This window comes from Triticum aestivum, chromosome 4B (assembly GCF_018294505.1).
Source record: "Triticum aestivum cultivar Chinese Spring chromosome 4B, IWGSC CS RefSeq v2.1, whole genome shotgun sequence".
In the NCBI taxonomy this organism is placed as follows: Eukaryota; Viridiplantae; Streptophyta; class Magnoliopsida; order Poales; family Poaceae; genus Triticum; species Triticum aestivum.
Window position 1 is genome coordinate 100,021,492 of NC_057804.1, and position 25,276 is coordinate 100,046,767.

The 25,276-nt window shown below is 43.3% G+C and overlaps 2 long non-coding RNA genes across 3 annotated transcripts; both read right to left on the reverse strand.

The window, feature by feature from the left end:
* Positions 1-19,908: 19,908 nt before the first annotated feature.
* LOC123091278 (uncharacterized) lies at positions 19,909-21,290 on the reverse strand. Its single transcript, XR_006442999.1, has 3 exons — positions 21,171-21,290; positions 20,851-20,937; positions 19,909-20,322 (listed from the first exon to the last, which is right to left on the reverse strand). It is a non-coding gene; the product is annotated as an uncharacterized lncRNA (long non-coding RNA).
* Positions 21,291-21,939: 649 nt separating this feature from the next.
* LOC123091279 (uncharacterized) lies at positions 21,940-23,687 on the reverse strand. 2 transcript variants are annotated; one of them, XR_006443000.1, is made up of 3 exons: positions 23,018-23,687; positions 22,648-22,679; positions 21,940-22,016 (listed from the first exon to the last, which is right to left on the reverse strand). It is a non-coding gene; the product is annotated as an uncharacterized lncRNA (long non-coding RNA). The 2 variants fall into 2 exon arrangements; XR_006443001.1 differs by having other exon boundaries at positions 21,940-22,273.
* Between the last annotated feature and the right edge of the window lie 1,589 nt (positions 23,688-25,276).

Below are 25,276 nucleotides of genomic sequence, written 5' to 3' on the forward strand. Positions count from 1 at the left end.
CTGTTTTTGACAGATTCTGTTTTTCGTGTGTTGTTTGCTTATTTTGATGAATCTATGAGTAGTATCGGGGGGTATGAACCATAGAGAAGTTGGAATACAGTAGGTTTAACACCAATATAAATAAATAATGAGTTCATGACAGTACCTTAAAGTGGTGGTTTGTTTTCTTATACTAATGGAGCTCATGAGATTTTTTGTTGAAGTTTTGTGTTGTGAAGTTTTCAAGTTTTTGGGTAAAGATTTAATGGATTTTGGAATAAGGAGTGGCAAGAGCCTAAGCTTGGGGATGCCCAAGGCACCACAAGATAAATCAAGGACAACCAAAAGCCTAAGCTTGGGGATGCCCCGGAAGGCATCCCCTCTTTCGTCTTTGTCTATCGGTAACTTTACTTAAGGCTATATTTTTATTCACCACATGATATGTGTTTTGCTTGGAGCATCTTGTATGATTTGAGTCTTTGCTTTTTAGTTTACCACAATCATCCTTGCTGTACACACCTTTTGAGAGAGACATGCATGAATCAGAATTTATTAGAATACTCTATGTGCTTCACTTATATCTTTTGAGATAGACAATATTGCTCTAGTGCTTCACTTATATCTTTTTAGAGCACGGTGGTGGTTTTATTTTATAGAAATTATTGATCTCTCATGCTTCACTTATATTATTTTGAGAGTCTTTTAGAACAGCATGGTAATTTGCTTTGGTTATAAAATTAGTCCTAATATGATGGGCATCCAAGATGGGTATAATAAAAACATTCATATAAAGTGCATTGAATACTATGAGATATATGAGGATGGTGATATTAGAGGCATGCTAGTAGAGTAGTTGTGAATTTGAGAAATACTTGTGTTAAATTTTATAATTCCCGTAGCATGCACGTATGATGAACCATTATGTGATGAAGTTGGAGCATGATTATTTATTGATTGCCTTCCTTATGCGTGGAGGTCGGGATCACGCGATGGTTAAATCCTACCAACCCTTCCCCTAGGAGCATGCGTGTAGTAATTTGTTTTGATTACTTGTAGATTTTTGCAATAAGTATGTGAGTTCTTTATGACTAATGTTCAGTCCATGGATTATACGCACTCTCACCCTTCCACCATTGCTAGCCTCTCTAGTACCGTGCAACTTTCGCTGGTACCATACACCCACCATATACCTTCCTCAAAACAGCCACCATACCTACCTATTATGGCCTTTCCATAGCCATTCCGAGATATATTGCCATGCAACTTTCCACTGTTTCGTTTATTATGACACGCTCCATCATTGTCATATTGCTAGCATGATCATGTAGTTGGCATCGTATTTGTGGCAAAGCCACCGTTCATAATTTTTCATACATGTCACTCTTGAATCATTGAACATCTCGGTACACCGTCGGAGGCATTCACATAGAGTCATATATTGTTCTAAGTATCGAGTTGTAATTCTTGAGTTGTAAGTAAATAAAAGTGTGATGATCTTCATTATTAGAGCATTGTCCCATGTGAGGAAAGGATGATGGAGACTATGATTCCCCCACAAGTCGGCATGAGACTCCGGACTAAAAAAAGAGGCCATAAAAAAGAGAAAAGGCCGAAATAAAAAAAAGAGAGAAAAAGAGAAAAGGGACAATGCTACTATCCTTTTTTACCACACTTGTGCTTCAAAGTAGCACCATAATTTTCATGATAGAGAGTCTCCTATGTTGTCACTTTCATATACTAGTGGGAATTTTTGATTATAGAACTTGGCTTGTATATTCCAATGATGGGCTTCCTCAAAAGTGCCCTAGGTCTTCGTGAGCAAGCAAGTTGGATGCACACCCACTTAGTTTCTTTTGTTGAGCTTTCATAAACTTATAGCTCTAGTGCATCTGTTGCATGGCAATCCCTACTCACTCACATTGATATCTATTGATGGGCATCTTCATAGCCCGTTGATACACCTAGTTGATGTGAGACTATCTTCTCCTTTTTGTCTTCTCCACAACCACCATTCTATTCCACCTATAGTGCCATGTCCATGGCTCACACTCATGTATTGCATGAAGATTGAAAAGTTTGAAAATACTAAAGTATGAAATAATTGCTTGCCTGAAACCAGGGTTGTGCATGATTAAATACTTTGTGTGATGAAGATAGAGCATAGCCAGACTATATAATTTTGTAGGGATAACTTTCTTTGGCCATGTTATTTTGAGAAGACATAATTGCTTTGTTAGTATGCTTGAAGTATTATTGTTTTTATGTCAATATTAAACTTTTGTCTTGAATCTTTCGGGTCTGAACATTCATGCCACAATAAAGAAAATTACATTGAGAAATATGCTAGGTAGCATTCCACATCGAAAATTCTGTTTTTATCATTTACCTACTCGAGGACTAGCAAGAATTAAGTTTGGGGATGCTTGATATGTGTCCAACATATCTATAATTTTTTATTGTTCCATGCTATTATATTATCTGTTTTGGATGTTTAATGGGCTTTAATATGCTCTTTTATATTATTTTTGGGACTAACCTATTATCTGGAGGCCCAGTGCCGGTTTCTGTTTTTTTTTGCCTATTTTAATGTTTTACAGAAAAGGAATATCAAATGGAGTCCAAACGGAATGAAACCTTCACAAGGATCTTTCTTGGACCGAAAGCGATCCAGAAGACTTGGAGTTGAAGTCTGGAAATCTACGAGGAAGCCACGAGGCAGGAGGGCGCGCCCAGGGGGTAGGCGCGCCCCCACCCTCATGGGCTCCTCGTAGCTCCACCGACATACTTCTTTCGCCTATATATACTCTTATACCCTAGAAACATCAGGGGGAGCCACGAAACCACTTTTCCACCGCCACAACCTTCTGTACCCATGAGATCCCATCTTGGGGCCTTTTCTGACGATTTACCGGAGGGAGAATTGATCATGGAGGGCTTCTACATCAACACAATTGCCACTCCGATGAAGCGTGAGTAGTTTACCACAGACCTTCGGGTCCATAGTTATCAGCTAGATGGCTTCTTCTCTCTCTTTGATTGTCAATACAAAGTTCTCCTCGATGTTCTTGGAGATCTATTCGATGTAATATTGTTTTGCGGTGTGTTTGTCGAGATCCGATGAATTCTGAATTTTATGAACTTGATTATCTATGAATATTATTTGATTATTCTCTGAATTCTTATATGCATGATTTGATATCTTTGCAAGTCTCTTTGAATTATCGGTTTAGTTTGGCCTACTAGATTGATCTTTCTTGCAATGGGAGAAGTGCTTAGCTTTGGGTTCAATCTTGTGGTGTCCTTTCCCAGTGACAGTAGGGGCAGCAAGGCACGTATTGTATTGTTGCCATTGAGGATAAAAAGATGGGGTTTATATCATATTGCTTGAGTTTATCCCTCTACACCATGTCATCTTGCTTAATGCGTTACTCCATTCTTATGAACTTAATACTCTAGATGCATGCTGGATAGCGGTCGATGTGTGGAGTAATAGTAGTAGATGCAGAATCGTTTCGGCCTACTTGACACAGACGTGATCCTATGTTCATTATCATTGCCTTAGATGTCATCATAATTATGCGCTTTTCTATCAATTGCTCGGTAGTAATTTGTTCACCCACCGTAATACATGCTATCTTGAGAGAAGCCACTAGTGAAACCTATGGCCCCCGAGTCTCTTTTCTATTATATTACATCTCTTTTCCATTATATTGAATCTATTAGTTTCCCGTCAAACTTGCCAATTTCTGTCGCCGTTCCTTTTTAATTACAATCTTTACTTTCCAATATATACAAAAAAAACCAAAAATATTTACTTTATTATCTCTATCAGATCTCACTTTTGCGATTGGCCGTGAAGGGATTGACAACCCCTTTATCGCGTTGGTTGCAAGGTTCTTGATTGTTTATGCAGGTACTAGGTGACTTGTGTGTCGTCTCCTACTAGATTGATACCTTGGTTCTCAAAACTAAGGGAAATGCTTACGCTACTTTGTTGCATCACCCTTTCCTCTTCAAGGGAAAATCAACGCATGCTCAAGAGGTAGCAGTCATCCAAATCCTCATGAGGCGGATGAATCGGTGCCGCTTCCATATGGGCCCTCGTGCTGGTCGACGAGTCCATCGCTGGATTGGCTAAAGCTCAGCTAGCCGGGATCTTGGATATGGTTCATCGTGTACTCCTCTTGGGATAATAGAAGGGGGAGAAATATGACAATTTGATCTTATGCTTAGGCATACATTAAGAGTTATACCTCTTTGATGACGGAGGAGATCAACGACGCTCCCGGTCTCCTTTCGTTTTGAATGCTCACCCCGTGAAGATGCTGCCTTCCTTAAGGCCGCCCTTGACTGGGTTCGGCTCACTGAGCGCCGATCCTATAAAACACGGTTCAGTGTGATAGATGATGTGCAAACAAGGGATCCTCTCTTTGAAGATGATTTCCGGACACTTACCTTAACGAAATGGTAAAGGCCAGGGTAGTCGACCGTAATGGCCACTTCCGAGCCATCAGGACTCGCTTGATAATTGACTCCATCATCAAACTCCACAAATATATCCGGATCCTTGCAAAAGCCAGGGTCTTCATTGCGAGCATGATCCTCTAGCTGAGGGGAGGGGCAGTGAATGTTTTCGACTACCTTCCTCCATGTCTGCTTCAAAAGACAGTCAGAATGGTTAGCACCCCTCGATAACAAGGTAGAACAATGCTAATAAAACAATAGACTTACCCAGTCAATAGGGTTATACATGGAAAAACCTTCCCGACAATTTAAGCGGGGAAATTCTTCTTCCTCCCCCTTGTAAAAGATCTGCCAGAATGGCAGCCAGAGCGGCTGAGGTATCCGGACCCTTGCAGTTATAGCGAGATGAGTCGTCATTCCCTTTGTAACACCATAAAGGGGTCACTCTGGACTGAAGAGGCTGGATGCATCGCTTTATCGCGATAGCCATGACTTCGATTATCGAGAGTCCGGAGTGGGCAAGTAATCTGACTTTGCTAACTAACCTCATTACTTCCGCACTATCTTCTTGCTTGGGGCTCCGAGGACACCAATTAAGTAACTTCTTCGGAGGAGCACTGGAGAATTCAGGAAGCCCACGCCGAACTGGGTCCGGAAGGGGAAGATCTTCAATATAGAACCATTTCAAAGACCATTCTTCGGATCCCTTCTTGGGAGTTCTGATGGGGTATCCTGATCCGGCTATGCACCACACTTCGTCACCGCCCACTTCAAATATAGAGCCGCCTTGGTGGCGGGGGAAGATGTAGAAGAACTTTCTCCACAATTCAAAATGAGCCTCGCAACCTAAGAGCAGCTTGCAGAGAGCAACAAAACCCAAAATATGCAGGATTGAACCTGGCGTGAGATTGTGCAATTGGATCCCATAGAATTCCAATAGACCCCTGAGAAAGGGATGAATCGGGAATCCTAAGCCCCTCAAAAGAAAAGAGACAAAGCACACCCTCTCCTCCCAGATGGGGTTGGGGAAATTCTCTGCTAGCGCGTCACTACCCATCGAAGCCAAACCCGCCCGTACAGAGACTAGATCTGCGGGAGGGAAATATCCCTGAGTCTGAAGTCGACTCAGTTGGAGATGAGATACTGAACAACTTCTACAAGCACTGTCTTGAGGGCCATGAGGGCGCGAGGAAGAGCTAGGGGGCGCTCGTCATGTTTTGGAGTTTTCTGTGGTTTTTGCTCCGATGCTTTTTGCATGATGTGGATGGCATTTGGGGATTTGACCTCTTTATATAGATGCCGCCCATGTGAGGCAAGGGGCTTATTGGTAATAAAATAATGGACTATTCGCATTCACCTAACGCGTGGAAAGGAGACAACATGAGGAGATCATAAAGGCAGAATACGGAGACCAAGGCCGGACTACCGTCGATCCGAAGTACGTTAAAGAACCCGTCTTGCAAAGCCGAAGACATACAGCCGGATACTACATCATCATTGAAGGCAAGTTCGGGGGCTATTGAGGGAGTCCTGGATTTGGGGGGTCCTTAGGTGTCCAGCCTATCCAATATGGGCTGGACTGGTGGGTTGTGAAGATAAAGTGGAAAACCATCCCCCGTGTCTGGGTAGGACTCTTGTATGCATGGGTAGTAAGATTGGTGTCCGGATATACTCTTTCCTTCCCGTGTAAACCGACTTGGTGTAACTCTAGGCCCCTCTAGGATGTATATAAACCAAGGGGTTTAGTCCATAGAGGCTATCATAATATTCATAGGCTAGACAAGCTAGGGTTTAGACATTACGATCTCGAGGTAGATCAACTCTTGTAACCCCTATACTCATTGAATACAATCAAGCAGGACGTAGGGTTTTACCTCCTTTAAGAGGGCCAGAACCTGGGTAAACATTGTGTCCCATTGTCCATTGTTATCATTGATCCTTGGACGCACAGCTTGCCCCTACCCGGATGCCGGTTTTGACACCGACAACGGCCACGACACTACGATGGAGATCAATGTGTTAAGCCGGTGACAATTGAGATCATCACGATGCTTTGGAGATCGAGATCTAAAGCACAAGATGATGATGGCCATATCATGTCATATATTTGATTGCATGTGATGTTTATTTTTATGCATCTTATTTTGCTTAGTACGGCGGTAGCATTATAAGATGACCCCTTAACTAAATTTCAAGGCATAAGTGTTCTCCCCAAGTATGCATTGTTGCGACAGTTCTTCGTGCTGAGACACCACATGATGATCGGGTGTGATAGGCTCTACGTTCACATACAACGGGTGCAAGACAGTTTTGCACATGCGGAATACTTGGGTTAAACTTGACAAGCCTAGCATGTACAGACATGGCCACGGAACACCGGAGACTGAAAGGTCGAACGTGAATCATATAGTAGATATGATCAACATAGAGATGTTCACCATTGATGACTACTCCATCTCACATGATGATCAAACATGGTTTAGTTGATTTGGATCACGTATCATTTAGATGACTTGAGGAATGTCTATCTAAGTGTGAGTTCTTAAGTAATATAATTAATTGAACTTAATTTATCACGAGCTTAGTCCTGATAGTTTTTGCATATCTATGTTGTAGATCAATGCCCCGTGCTACCGTTCCTTTGAATTTTAATGTGTTCCTAGAGAAAGCTAAGTTGAAAGATGATGGTAGCAACTACACGGACTGGGTCCGTAACTTAAGGATTATCCTCATTGCTGCATAGAAGAATTATGTCCTTGATGCACCACTAGGTGAAAGGCCTATTGCAGGAGCAAATGCTGATGTTATGAATGTCTGGCAAGCTCAATCTGATGACTACTCAATAGTTCAGTGTGCCATGCTTTATGGCTTAGAATCGAGACTTCAAAGATGTTTTGAACGTCATGGACCATATGAGATGTTCCCGGAATTGAAGTTAATATTTCAAGCAAATGCCCGAGTTGAGAGATATGAAGTCTCCAACAAGTTCTATAGTTGCAAGATGGAGGAGAACAGTTCTGTTAGTGAACACATACTCAGAATGTTTGGATATCGTAATCACTTGACTCAATCTTCCAGATGATTGTGTCATTGACAGAGTTCTTCAATCACTGCCACCAAGCTACAAAGGCTTCATAATGAACTATAATATGCAAGGGATGGAAAAGATTATTCCCGAGCTCTTCGCAATGCTCAAAGCTGCAGAGGTAGAAATCAAGAAGGAGCATCAAGTGTTGATGGTTAACAAGACCACTAGATTCAAGAAAAAAGGGCAAGGGAAAGAAGGGGAACTTCAAGAAGAATGACGAGCAAGTTGCCACTCCTGGGAAGAAGCCCAAAGCTGGACCCAAGCTTGAAACTGAGTGCTTCTACTACAAAGGGACTGGTTACTGGAAGCGGAAATGCCCAAGTATTTGGCGGATAAGAAGGATGGCAAAGTGAACAAAGGTATATTTGATATACATGTTATTGATGTATACCTTACTAATGCTCGTAGTAGTGCCTGGGTATTTGATACCGGTTCGGTTGCTCATATTTGTAACTCGAAATAGGGACTACAGATTAAATGAAGATTGGCTAAGGACGAGGTGACGATGCACGTCGTGAATGGTTCCAAGGTCGATGTGGTCGCCGTCGGCACGCTACCTTTACGTCTACCTCCGGGATTTGTTTTAGACCTGAATAATTTTTATTTGGTGCCAGTGTTCAGCATGAACATTATATCTGGATCTCGTTTAGTGCGAGATGGTTATTCATTTAAATTAGAGAATAATGATTGTTCTATTTATATGAGTAATATCTTTTATGGTCATGCACATATTCATAATATTGATGCCAAAATATGCAAAGTTGATAATGATAGTGCAACATATTTGTGGCACTGCCGTTTAGGTCATATTGATGTAAAACGCATGAAGAAACTCCATGCAGATGGACTTTTGGAATCACTTGATTATGAATCATTTGATACTTGCGAACCATGCCTCATGGGCAAGATGACTGAAACTCCGTTCTCCAGAACAATGGAGTGAGCCAATGACTTATTATAAATAATACATACTGATGTATGCGGTCTGATGAGTGTTGAGGCTCGCGGCGGGTATCATTATTTTCGGACCTTCACAGATGATTTGAGCAGATATGGGTATATCTACTTAATGAAACACAAGTCTGAAAGATTTGAAAAGTTCAAAGAATTTCAGAGTGAAGTGGAGAATCATCGTAACAAGAAAATAAAGTTTCTACAATCTGATCGCGGAGGCGAATATTTGAGTTACGAGTTTGGCCTTCATTTAAAACAATGTGGAATAGTTTCACAACTCACACCACCTGGAACACCACAGTGTAATGGTGTGTCCGAACGTCGTAACCATAATTTATTAGATATGGTGCGATCTATGATGTCTCTTACCGATTTACCACTATAATTTTGGGGTTATGCATTAGAGACAGTTGCATTCACGTTAAATAGGGCACCGTCTAAATCCGTTGAGACGACACCGTATGAACTGTGGTTTGGCAATAAACCTAAGTTGTCGTTTCTTAAAGTTTGGGGCTGCGACACTTATGTCAAAAGGCTTCAGCCGGATAAGCTCGAACCCAAATCGGAGAAGTGCGTCTTCATAGGATACCCTAAGGAAACAATTGGGTACACCTTCTACCACAGATCCGAAGGCAAGATCTTTGTTGCCAAGAACCAAACCTTTCTAGAGAAGGAGTTTCTCTCGGAAGAAGTGAGTGGGAGGAAAGTAGAACTTGCTGAGGTAACTGTACCTTCTCTCAATTTGGAAGGTAGCTCATCCGAGAAATCCGTTCCCGTGATGCCTACACCAACTAGAGAGGAAGCTAATGATGATGATAATGAACCTTTTGATCAAGTTACTACTGAACCACGTAGGTCAACCAGAGCTCGATCCGCACCAGAGTGGTATGACAATCCTGTTCTGGAAGTCATGTTACTTGACCATGATAAACCTACGAACTATGAAGAAGCTATGATGAGCCGAGATTCCGATAAATGGCTTGAGGCCATGAAATCTGAGATAGGATCCATGTATGAGAACAAAATGTGGACTTTGGTGGATTTTCCCGATGATCGGCGACCCATAGAGAATAAATAGATCTTTAAGAAGAAGACTGATGCTGATGGTAATGTTACTGTCTATAAAGCTCGACTTGTTGCAAAAGGTTTTTGACAAGTTCAAGGAGTTGACTACAATGAGACTTTCTCACCCGTAGTGATGCCTAAGTCTGTCTGAATCATGTTAGCAATTGCCGCATTTTATGATTATGAAATCTGGCAAATGGATGTCAAAATTGCATTCCTTAATGGATTTCTTAAAGAAGAGTTGTATATGATGCAATCAGAAGGTTTTGTCGATCCTAAAGATGCTAACAAAGTGTGCAAGCTCCAGCGATCCATTTATGGACTGGTGCAAGCATCTCGGAGTTGGAATATACGCTTTGATGAGGTGATCAAAGCATATGGTTTTATACAGGCATCCGGAGAAGTCTGTATTTACAAGAAAGTGAGAGGGAGCTCTGTAGCATTTCTAATATTATATGTGGATGACATATTGTTGATTGGAAATGATATAGAATTTCTGGATAGCATAAAAGGATACTTGAATAAAAGTTTTTCAATGAAAGACCTCGGTGAAGCTGCTTATATATTGGGCATCAAGATGTATAGAGATAGATCAAGACGCTTAATAGGACTTTCACAAAGCACATACCTTGACAAAGTTTTGAAGAAGTTCAAAATGGACCAGTCAAAGAAAGGGTTCTTGCCTGTGGTACAAGGTGTGAAGTTGAGTCAGACTCAATGCCCTACCACTGCAGGAAGATAGAGAGAAAATGAAAGTCATTCCCTATGCCTCAGCCATAGGTTCTATCATGTATGCTATGCTGTGTACCAGACCTGACGTGTGCCTTGCTATAAGTTTAGCAGGGAGGTACCAAAGTAATCCAGGAGTGGATCACTAGACAGCAGTCAAGAACATGCTGAAGTACCTGAAAAGGACTAAGGGTATGTTTCTCGTTTATGGAGGTGACAAAGAGCTCGTCGTAAATGGTTACATCAATGCTAGCTTTGAAACTGATCCGGATGAATCTAAGTCACAAACCGGATACGTATTTATATTGAATGGTGGATTTGTCAGTTGGCGCAGTTTCAAGTAGAGCGTCGTGGCGGGATCTACATGTGAAGCGGATACATAGCTGCTTCAGAAGCAGCAAATGAAGGAGTCTAGATGAAGGAGTTCATATCCGATCTAGGTGTAATACCTAGTGCATCGGGTCCAATGAAAATCTTTTGTGACAATACTGGAGCAATTGCTTAGCGAAGGAATCCAGATTTCACAAGAAGACCAAAAACATCAAGAGACGCTTCAACTCCACCCGTGATCTAGTCAAGGAGGGAGACATAGAAATTTGCAAAATACATACGGATCTGAATGTAGCAAACCCGTTGACTAAGCCTCTTCCACAAGCAAAACATGATCATCACCAAGACTCCATGGGTGTTAGAATCATTACAATGTAATCTAGATTATTGACTATAGTGCAAGTGGGAGACTGAAGGAAATATGCCCTAGAGGCAATAATAAAGTTGTTATTTTATATTTCCTTATTTCATGATAAATATTTATTATTCATGCTAGAATTGTATTAACCGGAAACTTGATACATGTGTGAATACATAGACAAAATGCTGTGTCCCTAGTAAGCCTCTACTAGACTAGCTCATTAATCAAAGATGGTTAAGTTTCCTGACCATAGACATGTGTTGTCATTTGATGAACGGGATCACATCATTACTAGAATGATGATGGACAAGACCCATTCATTAGATTAGCATTATGATTTTTCAGTTTTATTGCTATTGCTTTCTTCATGTCAAATACATATTCCTCCGACAATGAGATTATGCAACTCCCGGATACCGGAGGAATGCCTTGTGTGCTATCAAACGTCACAACGTAACTAGGTGATTATAAAGATGCTCTACAGGTATCTCCGAAGGTGTTTGTTGGGTTGGCATAGATCGAGGTTAGGATTTGTCACTCCGAGTATCGGAGAGGTATCTCTAGGCCCTCTCGATAATGCACATCATAAGAAACCTTGCAAGCAGAGTGACTAATGAGTTAGTTTCAAGATGATGCAGTACGAAACGAGTAAAGAGACTTGCCGGTAACGAGACTGAACTAGGTATGAAGATACCGACAATCGAATCTCGGGCAAGTAACATACCGATGACAAAGGGAATAACGTATGTTGTCATAACGGTTCAATCGATAAAGATCTTCTAGAATATGTGGGAGCCAGTATGAGCATCCAGGTTCTGCTATTGGTTATTGACCGGAGAGGTGTCTCAGTCTTGTCTACATAGTTCTCGAACCCGTAGGGTCCGCACACTTAACGTTGGATGACGATTTTGTATTATATGAGTTATGTGATTTGGTGATGGAATATTGTTTGGAGTCCCGGATGAGATCACAGACATGACGAGGAGTCTCAAAATGGTCGAGAGGTAAAGATTGATATATAGGACGATACTATTCGAACACCAGAAGTGTTCTGGAAGGTACCGACTACATATCGGGTCACCCGAAGGGGTTCCGGGCACCCCTCCGGGAAGTATGATAAGGGGGGAATAGGACTAGGCCCCCAAGTAGGGTTCCTCCTACTTGGGGCGCCCCAAGGCTGTTCGCCTCCCCCTCCCACCTATATATACGTGGGGAGGGGGCGCCTAGAACATAAAATCAACTATTGTTAGCCGTGTGCGACGCCCCCTCCACAGTCTACGCCTCCAATCATATTCTTGTAGTGCTTGGCGAAGCCCTGCGTGGATCACTTCACCATCACCGCCACCATGTCGTCGTGCTGACGGAACTCATCTACTTCCTCGACACTCTGCTGGATCAAGAGTTTGAGGGATGTCATCGAGCTGAACGTGTGCATAACTCGGAGGTGTCGTATGTTCGGTAATTGATCTGTTGGAATGAGAAGAAGTTTGACTGCATCAACCGCGTTGTCAAACGCTTTTGCTTTCGGTCTACGAGGGTACATAGACACACTCTCCGCCTCTCATTGCTATGCATCTCCTAGATAGATCTTGCGTGAGCGTAGGAATTTTTTTGAAATTGCATGCTACGTTCCCCAACAGATAGCCCACAAGTATAGGGGATCAATTGTAGCCTTTCTCGATAAGTAAGAGTGTCAAACCCAACAAGGCGCTAAAGGTAGAACAAATATTCCCTTAAGTTCTATCGACCACTGATACAACTCTACGCACGCTTAACGTTTGCTTTACCTAGAACAAGTATGAAACTAGAAGTACTTTGTAGGTGTGATAGGATAGGTTTGCAAGATAATAAAGAACACATAAATAAAAGCTAGGGGATGTTTAGATGAAGAAGCAATTAAGTTAGTTTCAGTAGAGAGCTTTTTGTCGCAAGAAAGTTATTTGTCCCTAGGCAATCAATAACTACACCGGTAATCATTATTGCAATTTTATATGAGGGAGAGGCATGAGCTAACATACTTTCTCTTCTTGGATCATATGCACTTATGATTGGAACTCTAGCAAGCATCCGCAACTACTAAAGAACATATGCACTTACTCCCATACGCAACAACCCACTTACTCGGGTCTGTGCTTATGTTACTCACGCCACCAACCATAAGCGAATCATGAATGTATTGCAAGACCCTATAGCAGGGGTCCCTCACACCCGCGCGACACAGGAGCACCATAGGACATCACCAATAATAAAACATACAACTCAAACCAATCACGATCATCAATCAACCCATATAGGACAAAACGAATCTACTCAAACATCATAGGATAACCACATATCATTGGATAATAATATATAGCGTTGAGCACCATGTTTAAGTAGAGATTACAGCGGGGAGAGGAGGTGTTACACCGCTTCATAGAGGGGTAGAGAGTTGGTGTTGACGGAGGCGAAGTTGTTGGTGTAGATCGTCGTCACGATGATGGCCCCGGCGGCGTTCCGGCACCACCGGGAGAGAGCCCACCCTCCTTATTCTTCTTCCGTGACCTCCCCCTAGATGGGAGGAGGGTTTCCCCTCTGGTCCATGGCCTCCATGGCGGCGGAGGGGCGAGAGCCCCTCTAAGATTGGATCTCTCTCTGTTTCGCGTCCCTGTTTTCTGGCCTTTCACCATTTCTTAAATATCCGAAGATCCGCAACTCCGATTGGGCTAAAATTTCAACACAATTTTTATCTGGATATAAGCTTCCTTGGGGCCAAAGGACACCTCCAACCGACCTACAGGGTGGCCATAAGCTTGCCAGGTGCACCCCGGGTAGGGGGTGCGCCCCTTGAGCTTGTGGGCCCCTTGGGCATTGTCTCACGTTGATTCCACTTCCCAAAAATCAAATATATTCCAAAATAATTCTCCATAAATTTTATCGTGTTTGAACTTTGTTTGATATGGGTATTCTGCAAAAAGAAAACATGCAACAAACAGGAACTAGCACTGGGCACTGGATCAATAGGTTAGTCCCAAAAATAGTATAAAATATTGGCAAAAGTATATGAAAGTTGTAGACTATATTAGCATGAAACAATCAAAAGTTGTAGATACGACGGAGACGTATCGCTTGTAACATGACTTCTCCCATGGCCTACTCACAAATAATATTCATGCTCAATATCAGAGGGATATTAAATAGCATAATGAATCTGAACATATAATCTTCCACCAAATAAGATGTAATCAACACTATTAGTCACCCACAGGTACCAATCTGAGGTTTTGATACAAAGATTGAACACAAGAGATGAACTAGAGTTTGAGATGATATGGTGTTGTTGAAGATGTTGATGAAGATTGGCCTCCCAAAGATGAGAGGGTTGTTGGTGATGACGATGGCTTCGATTTCCCCCTCCCGGAGGGAAGTTCACCTGGTAGAATCGCTCCACCGGAGGGCAAAAGTGCTCCTGCCCAAGTTCCGCCTCAAGACGACAACACTCCGTCCCGAAAGTCCTCTCCTTACTTGTTCACGTCAAAAGACCTTATGTACCAGAAGATGGGCACCGGAGGTGGGCCAAGGCCTCCACTACCCACCAAGGCGCGCCAGGGGGAGGTGCTCCCTGGTGCCTTGTGGGCGACTAGGTGAACCCCTATGGTAGTTCTTTATTCCAATATTTTTTATATATTCAAAATTAATTCTCCGTGAAATTTCAGCTCATTTGGAGATGTGCAGAACAGATATCTCTGACATAGCTTTTTCAGGTCCAGAATTCCAGCTACCGACATTCTCCCTCTTTGTGTAAACCTTGCATATTATGAGAGAAAAGGCATTAGAATTACTCCATAAAGTGTTATAACGAATAAAAACACTACGAATAACAGTAGGAAAACATGATGCAAAATGGACGTATCAACTACCATGGTGTTGTTTTTGTGCAGAAATAAAAGTTATCGGAATTGGAGGAAACTTTTTGGAGATTTTTTATGAAATAAATGAAAAATATTGGAACCAAGACCCACTAGAGGGGGGCCACCCTATAACCACAAGGCACTAGGGTGTGCCTACCCCTAGGCGTACCCTGGTGGGTGGTGTGGCCCCCATGGCTCCGCTGGCCCTAATCTGGATACTATAAATTCCTATTTTCCGAGAAAAAAATAAGATAGAAATTTTCATCACGTTTCATGATACGGAGCCGCCGCCACCTCCTGTTCTTCATCGCAAGGATAGATCTGGAGTCCGTTCGGGGCTCCAGAGAGGGGGATTCGCCGCCATCGTAATCATCAACCATCCTCCATCATCAATTTCAAGACGCTCACCACCGGGAGTGAGTAATCTCTTTGTAGGCTTGCTGGACAGTGATGGGTTGGATGAGATTCATCATGTAATTGAGTTAGTTTTGTTAGGGCTTCATCCGTAGTATCCACTATGTTCTAAGATTGATGTTGCTATGACTTTGCTATGCTTAATGCTTGTCACTAGGGCCCGAGTGCCATGATTTCAGATCTGGACCGTTTATATTTTCGCGAATATATTTGTGCTCTTGATCCTACCATGCAAGTTATATGCACCTATTACGTGTTATGATCCGCATACCCCAAGGTGACAATAATTGGGATTCTTTCCAGTGATTACGATAATTTGAGGAGTTTATGTATTCACTATGTGTTAATACTTTGTTCCGGTTCTCTATTAAAAGGAGACCTTAATATTCCTTAGTTTCCTTATGGACCCCGCTACCACGGGAGGGTAGGACAAAATATGTCATGCAAGTTCTTTTCCATAAGCACGTAAGACTATATACGGAATACATGCGTACATTACATTGATGAATCGGAGATAGTTTGGTGTCGCCCTAGGTTATGACTATTATATGATGAATATTATCCAACAAAATCACCGATCCAATGCCTACGAGCTTTTCACATATTGATCTTTGCTAAGTTACCACTACTTCTATTACTATCACTATTGCTATTGCTACGAACGCTATCAAATTATCATACTACTGTGCTAGTGATCACTCTGCAAGATATATTTAGTTCTATAGGTGTGGTTGAATTAACAACTCAACTGTTAATACTTACAAATATCCTTTGGCTTCCCTTGTGTCGAGTCAATAAATTTGGGTTGAATATTCTACCCTCGAAAACTATTGCAATCCCCTATATTTGTGGGTTATCAATGATCTCCATGGAGTTCTATCCGACGCAATCTTCTTTTGCGGTGTGTTTGTTGGGATCCGATGAATTTTTGGTTTATGATCAGATTATTCATTAAAAGTAATTGAGTCTTTTCTGTACTTTGTTATGCTTGATTGTTATAGCTTTGTATTTCTCTCTGATCTATCCATTTGGTTTGACCAACTAGATTGATTTATGTTCAGTAGGAGAGGTGCTTTGTGATGGGTTCAATCTTACAGTGTCCTCAACCAGTGACAGAAGGGGTTGCGAGGCACATATTTGTATTGTTGCCATGAAGGATAAAATGATGGGGTTTAATCATATTGCTTGGTTTTATTCTATCTACATCATGTCATCTTGCTTAAAGCGTTACTCTGTTTGTCATGAACTTAATACCATATATGAAGTCAGGTATCGGTCGATTGGTGGAGTAATAGTAGTCGATGCAGGCAGGAGTCGATCAACTTGTCACGGACATGATGCCTATAGACATGATCATTGTCATGAATGATGTCATAACTATGCGCTTTTCTATCAATTTCCCAACAGTAATTTGTCTACCCACCGTATGATATTGTTTCGAGAGAGAAGCCTCTAATGAAAACTATGACCCCCAGGTCTACTTTAATTATATTACTAAAATAAAAAAGACCTTGCTGCAATTTATTTACTTTTATTTTTATCTATTTACCACTACCAGATTTAATCCTTGCAAGTAACGAGTTCAAGGGGATTTACGACCCTCTTCCCGCGTTGGGTGCAAGTATTTGCTCTTGTGTGTGCAGGTGATGTTCACTGGGATTTGTGTGGTTCTTCTATTGGTTCAGTAACCTTGGTTCTAACCAAGGAAAGTACTTATCAGCTACTATATTTCTTCACCCTTCCTCTTCGGGGAAAATCCCAATGTAGCCCACAAGTAGCAATGGGCAAAACAAGATCAACACCGAATTACCGCTGGTGTAAAGGAAGTTATGTAAACTAGATTATTGACTCCAGTGTATGTGAGAGACTGTTGAAAATATGCCCTGGAGGCAATAATATTTGAGTATTATTTATTTCCGAGTTTATAATTAATGTTTATACTCTATGTTATAATTGTTATGGTTCTCAAACCTGTGATAACCAAGAGGCTCAGAGGAAAACGCATGTACACGTGTAGAGTTATAAACGGTAAAACAAGATTCCTAGTCTTGCATCTAGTACTTTCCCAAGTATTGTATGGTGGTTCTGTTGTCCTAATCATGGGCATGACTATAATGCCCAACAACATTGAGCATGATGTTGGTAGAACACTTGTGTTGAACTGATCCAAATTGTATGTTATACTTAGAGATGGAATCGTTGCAAGTCTAGTTCATAACACGTGCAGTTGACATATGTATAATTCCTTAGACCATGAGAGTATCGATCCATTCCATGCCGGACGATGCACTTTGGGATTGTTCTAACGTCAACCATAACAGGGTGATCATAACGACGACAACTTACAGGTTCATCGAAAATGTATGTTGAGGGGCTAGATAGACTATGATTTTGCTCCTTCGACGTGGAGAGATATTCTCATGGCCCTTCCGGTGTGATGACATCTATTATCGCCTGACCATACACATCGTGAGCTTGATCACGGGGCTGCCAACCATCCAGCCTGTTTGTAACACATGTCCGAAGTGGCTCTTTGATGTGCTTAAACCGCTCTCAGAAACATCTCGTATGCCCCTCTTGAAGACTATGTGGCGCTCGTGACACGTATGCAATGAGATCACTCACGACAAAGCCCCTCCACCAACCGAAGCATCTCATCGATTCCTACACAACTCCTAACTTCTTTACTATGCTTCCAACAATTCCTTACAAATGATATGTGCAAAAGACAAGATGGTTCTAATAGACTCGGTGCTCCGAGTTGCATCGGGAACCAGTACCAGTCGAGCGCCCGACGGCAATACTGACTACATGCAGGGTAGCAGCAGCACACCCGCCAGAGTGCCTGCATCTGCATGCAACAGTACAAGCGTGCCTGCTCGTTGCAGGGCCATAGCGCCAAGAGCTGGTCTAGGTCAACCACCAGGTGAAAGATGGAGTGCCACCTCCGGGATGGCACAAGCTTAACATGGACAACGCTTTTTTTTTTTAATGAAGGCAAAAGATTTGCCTCATCCATTAATTAAGCAGAAGAGAATTGCCCAGTTAATCAACGAAAAACCGGGCGAAAACCGTCACAAACCACTGAGCGGCACACAAAGATATCCCAAGCACACCTTTACAAAGAGTGTCTCGTCAAGCTAGCACACAAGCGTCATCGTCATCACTTCTCCCCAAACAGGCGTCATCGCCATCCCTAATCCCCGAGCAAGCGACTCCGACTTCGACGTGGAGAAACATCGAACCAACACCCACCGTAGAGGTTGTGTAGGAAAACATGAAGATCCATGCCAGAACTCAACTACCCGCATCGAGGGAGACACAGCTCCAACTCTGAAGCAAAGACCCAAAGGAGAACTATGCAAGATTGGCATCGTTGAAGACCACCGAACGAGCCACCTGCTGCATGTCATCGTTGCCAGAGGGGCCCCACCGGTGCAGCTCCGACCACCACAACAACCAAATCGAGGTAATCCCACGAACATGCCAAAGAAGAGCCGACTACCACTGCAAAGTCTCCGACTTCACTTGCCATATCGTTGTTGGCACAGAAGCCTCGACGCCACACCAACGCATACCACCAACCTCCCAACACACCAGCTGGTCCCTCTGAATGGATTGAGCTCCAAAATCGATGCCCTCGAGAGGGAAACGCCGCCAACACGCCACTAATGACCGACCCTCCGGGTCTGGGGTTTTCCCCAAAGCTGTCCCTCGCAGAGGAAGAGAGAGCATCCTGCTGACGCCTTCAAGAAGGTTACGGTGTCCACAGACGCCACCTTCAAACGCTCCGGCCATGGCAAGAGACGGGTTTTCACCTAACCCTCATAATCCTCTAGTCGACAGCCAATCCGGCAATCCACATGCCCTCGCTGTATCTCCACACGTCCTCCACCTCGACAGCCAAAAACTGGTCGCTGCCTAGAGCCGCCACCAGGCCGGACTTGATGCAGAGAGGCCGACGGAGCCCGCCCCTAGCGGCCAGCCCAAGATGCGCCCCTTCCGCATCCGCACCGCGCCTCGCCGGCACCCCTGCCAGAGTGCCTGAAACCGCGCCAACGCCCACAGCGCGACCTCGCCACACATGCGACGCGAACCGCCGCCCCTTGCCACCTCGCACGATCCACGCGACAGCTTCTGCAGATCTGCGTGCACCACATTTTGGCGCCCCTGTCGCAACCTCGAGTGACCGCGTCGCTCCTTGCCGTCGTCAGATCGACGAACCCCTTGACGGCGTCCCTGAATGCCAAATCCCGCGCTGCTTGAGGCCGCCACGAGCCAACCGACGCGCCGCCCAACCGACGGCGCTTTTCTAGCGCAGGCAGGAAACGAGGCTCCGGTATGGTGCTCTGGGACAACTCAGGCGATATCATCTTCACATCCTGCCCATAATTTATTCACACTAGATCAGCAACGCGCCTTGGCGCGAGGGTGCCGGTCCAACTAATATGACCAAGCAGTGGAGATCAAGCCGCATGATGCATTAGTAGGATAGCAAGTTTAGCACATGTAACATGACAACTTAATCAAAGAGGTGCTACTTGCAGTTGCCGAAACCCAACTCCCACATGCGTGTGTCTATTAAAGATGGAAATGCAGAGAGTATATGAAGGAATTAATCAAAAAAAACTCAATGATCAAAACCTTGATATAGCTCTTTTTCTATTAACATGTGGTATTACTCAATATACCCCAGGATGGAAATATATCTGATATTACTCAAAGAGTAGGCGATGACAGATACTCACTACAGTAATCACCCTGTAAAATATCTACAAAAATGGCCATATCTACATGCATCGGCGCATTTGTCATGCAATGTGACATGAAATACCTAAGCAAGGTTTGGTACGATAGAAACCAAAAGCAGGCCATAGTATTAGTCCCAGATAACTTATGTACACTGTTTTTCATACTGCACAATAGTAAACTACATGATTGACTATTGGATATATAACTTTGTCCACACGCCTTCATCTGATTTGCTCGATATATAACTTTGTCCACACTAATTCATTTGATTTGCTTGCATGTTGTGACACACGGATCTGCTAAAGGACATATCTTGTTAGGCAAACTGTTCAAACAGTGCGTCTCATGGACAGGGAGAAAATAATTGGGTCTATATGAAGGAGAATCACTCTGGATAATATACAATGACCTGGATACAGTGTAGCCTCTTTAACATAAAAGAATATAAAAGATAAAATTAAAATTATTTTAGTATTCTACATGGCCTACAATATGCAAAGGTGAGTCTGGTTATCATTCAGTAAGTTAACAAAAATATAAGCTCAGTTGGCAACTCTCTCTGAACAAATCATGCAGCAATAATAGTGACAACAAAGCAATTAACTACATGAAGGTCATATAAAAAACAGAGTTTAAATCATCACACTGTCTGGATCAAAATATTACTACTCATTTACTACTATCTCTAAGCATCTACAAACCCTATATCAGTGTTTACATCTGTGAGTACTTCCTTTGATTACAAAAATTACGGAGTCACACTGATCATTTTTTTGCAGCAGTCCAGTAAAACCAAAGAGGGGACATGACGTATATCAGCTGACCTATGCAAGTGCTCGGAGATGGCTGTTAGTGGAACCAGCTGAACCTAGCAAGCCATGAACCTAGATCTCTTCGTCAGCCATCGCGACCTAAACAGATCCAAGAAATTTCACAGAGTAGCTCAAAGCTCGACGCATAACTTTGGCAAAAACGAATGGACCAAAAACACAGAGTCTGATAGATAAAAAATAGAGCAAGTCATTTATATACAAAGCAAGACACTCACAGGTCATTCATAATAGTTAGATCAAGTCATTTGTACAGAAAAATCTGAAGGTTGAGTAGTGCATTAGAGGGTAGCCGCATAGTGCAGGAAACATACATTAGAGGGTAGCCGCGCAGTGCAGAAAACATATCCCACTGCTATGGACAGAAGTGTAGAACATCACAATCCACTCATTTTGTTCTGTGAGTACATCCTTCAACGATAAAAGTATCTACAAATTCCAAGGTGGTCCAACATGATATAAAGTGTGGTCAACTTGAGTCGTCAAAAATGATTTAGAGACAACATAAGTGGTTGAAATATATATAAGAAACAAAAAAAGTACATGCGAACGACAACACACAAATTCCAATTGGATTTCTTGCACAAACAGAAATGCAGGATACAAAGCCGAAGTTGATAACTTTCGGCAAACCTTGATATAGGTGGACGAATCCAATAATAACTTAAAACTTTGACAACATATTCTGCTTGGTTTCTTTATAATTCTTTTTAACATGAGAATGCAAGAAACTCATTTCCTTGTGAAACCTCAGACGGTTGATGGATACCCCATGGAGTAAGATCCTTATATATGGCATGTCACTTTTGTTGTTGCTAGAAACCCGTATCATTTCCACTCTCTTTTCAATGAAATGAAATGCAAAGGTCCTTTGCGTTTTCTTAAAAAAAACTTAACAGAAGTTGCAGAATATATAATGTGTAGAGCCACACACAGCAAAAGTTATCTCTAGTTACAACTTCTAAGCACTATTATCTCTGAATGCCTAGCTGTTGGCTGCAGTATAGATAAAGTTCGGCAAGTATGAAACACACATGGTACTGAGCTGCTGATAACTACAAGAAAGTTAAGTAAGTGGCTTGCCTGTAGACGACTTGCAACATTTTCCCTAGTGAGTTTTTCAACATTCATGAGGTCAAGTATCCTTTTCGGCACACCTTCTGCATAAACATGAAAGAATAGTGAGAAAAAAAGTTACTCCAGAAAAAAGTAGCTACAGAGAAGGAAGGTAAGTTCTTGCTGTCAATTCCAAGATGGTTGACAGCATAGATGAATTTTATATGTAGTTCAACGGATCAAACAACATGCTGCCAGATATTCCTAAGCTCCTCGATGCGAACGGGTTTTAGGAGATAGTTGCAGGCACCATGAGTTATCTCCTGCATTACAGTTTTTGTTTCTCCATTCACAGATAACACTACATGGAAAATAATTGGTTAGCACTGACATTTTTGCTTCCTCAATCAGAAGTACAAATCATAAGATTCGCTGTGCTGAATTCACATTTTGCATATAAAAGAATATACATCCAACAACTTTATAGCAAGGACTTGCTTACAGTCAAACCTGTCAAGATTACAACGTGCAGCCATATTACAACGTATCACCTAATTTAGAGCCACGTGCATGACTGAACAAACAATGAAAAATCACAATACATATACTTAAGAGTATATAAAGGTTGCTCACTGTATTGCACCATACAAGGTATAAAAACAGAATTGCAGAGCACTTGCAGACTTGTATTGTATCAAACTACAGACTTGGAGGAGGAGGGGCACTTGTGCATACATGTTCATTTCAGAGCCGTCATCGTCGATGGGCTAGACTTGGAAGAGGAGGAGGAGTCGTCGTCGATCAAAAAATTAAGAATTTGCAATGGTTCAGAACTCAATGATCTAGTAATTTGTTTAAAACTACTGAATTTGTTTAAAACTTACAGATGCAATGGTCAGAACTTAATAGTTCGGAACTCTACTGAATTTGTTTAAAACTTACTCCACAACATAAATGATTACAACAGATTTACAAAACAGAGAGACCATAGTACAGAACAGAGTTTTAAAAACTCAGTTTTAAATTGTGAAACAGCAGCTTAATGCAGCAGGACCATTCAACATTCAGTTTTGACCAAAACTGAGATGGAGCAGTTGTGGAGTACCTTCAGGCTAGAGCAGGGGTGGAGGGGCGTCCTCCATGGCATCGGGGGCACGAACCGGAGCAGGGGTGGAGCAGCGTCCTCCATGGCGTCGGTGTTCGGGTGCCTGAGCGAGCTACAGAGCTGCGCGGTGGGGATCTGGGAGGGAGATAGGATGGGGTGAGGAAGATACGATGGGATGTGGATGAGTGGAGGGACTTACAGGATCCTCGCTGGAGCTGAAGTACGCTGTAGAAGCCCTCCTCGTCGTCTCCAGTTATCTGCCCGCGCTCCAGGCACAACCGCGCAGTTCCGCCTTAGGTCGTGTAGCTATCCTGCTCTTCCGCGCGTCTCCGCTGCTCTCTCCTGCCTGCTCCCCTGCACCGACTCGCCTGCCTCCTCGCATCCCACCTCGTGCGGTGCGGGGCGGCCGACCGGGCGAAGGAGATGACGGCGGCGGGGCAGGAAGGCCGGTGCGGGGCTAGGGTTTGGATGGGGAGAGAGGGATGAGGTGGGAGGAAGAGGAGAGGGGGCGGCTGCTTGGTGGCGGGCTTCGACTCTTGGGCGACGGGCGGGGACTGCTGCTTCTGCGGCAGGGAGGGGCGATGGGGAGGAGAAGGCGCGGGACGGGGAGGATGGCTGGCGGCAGCGGGGAGGAAGGGAGAGTGGGCTCGAGGGGAACGACCCAGCTCGCTCTCAGCCTCTCTCGCCCTAGCGCTATCAAGCACTTTTCTAACCAGGTGAAATAACAAAAATGCCCTCGGCGGGGCACAGGAATAACAGGCGGTGGCACAAATTTTTTACACTGTTTCGATCTACAGTGCCTCTTTTCGATCCAACGTTCCAGATCCCTTCATCTCGTGATCGAACAGTCTATAACGCATCAAACAAAGCATCCAACGGCCAGAAATCGCTAAACTCCAAGGAACCTGGGTTCCTCCCACTATGTATCTTACCCTGATGCGATAATTTTCTTGCTACGAAACTAGAGAGGGAATTGCTTTAACCCTGGAGTGGAGCACACTTTCATTTATTCTTGAGACAAATAGTGCCGAGGCTGCCGCAATGATTGCCAATCCTTGAAAAAACAATTCGCAACATGCCGCCGTCATTCAGGAGATCGCCAACATGATGAGAGGAGGTAGAAAGGTAGTAGTGGTGAAAGCTATTACGACGGGGTGTAATCATGTTAGCCACCACTACTTAGCTTAGATGGGTAGATATGAGATAAAGACGGCTGTATGATTACGGTCAGACACTGAGATGGTTGTAAACTTGTGTCTTTGATGGTGTGTCCGGGGTGTTGCCCCGGTCTTATTCGTTCAACGGTAAAGGCTTCATTTTTGATGAGCCATCTTGGAGGCCCGCAAAACTGCATATCAGCGATGGAGCCGCGTCGAACCCGGGTGAGAAGGTGATCCGTCATTCTTTTTTTTTTTGGTGGCTGTTGTGATGGTGCCGGAGACAAGTGACTGGTGTTGGTTTCAAGCTCAGAGATGTTCTACTATTTTTTTCAGTTTTGTCATGTCGGTCCTTACGTGATTTGTATTTTTGATCTTTATAATATAAATGAGACACGTATTACTATGCGTGTCATGGAAAAAAAAGCTTGTGTTAAGGTGAATCAATATACACCCCCACAACAATTAAGATCAAAGTACAAGTCACGTAAAAATCAACATGACAAAACTGAAATTAGGGCTCGCAGGTCAACTCGATTCATTTATTTTCTCGTTTTATTAGTGTTCACTCAGGCTCGCTCGCAAGATCCTCCTAGTTGGGACTGAGAGACGTCGATGAAGCGGCGGTTTGTGAATCTGGTGACGCGGAATTGGGAAGATGGGATTTATTCACTGCGCCGCCTCAATCCAGACGTGCATCTCTTCTACCAGTCAAGAAATGACGCAAAAGAAGTAGCAGAGATCAACACGATGGATTCTGCAGCATCAGCAGCAGATGATAGCAACAAATCAAAGAGATCTTCCAGTCCAAGGATGCGTAGCCTGCGGCGGCTGCCTAGACCAATCGCCAGATTCGATCCGTCGCCGGCCGGCCTGTGGATCAATGACGGCCTGGAGTGGTTCGAGCTCCTGGGCCCCCGCCGCAGCGAAAGCAGGGTCGTCAACGCCAACGTGGCCGGCGACACCGGGCTATACGACGCCGACGAGGGCATCATCTTCAACCTGCCTTCGCTCCACGAGCCCAAGGGAACCAATCCCATCTGCCTCTCAATCACCCACCCCGACGCCGAGGAAGACGCTCTCTACGTCATGGACCGCCAGG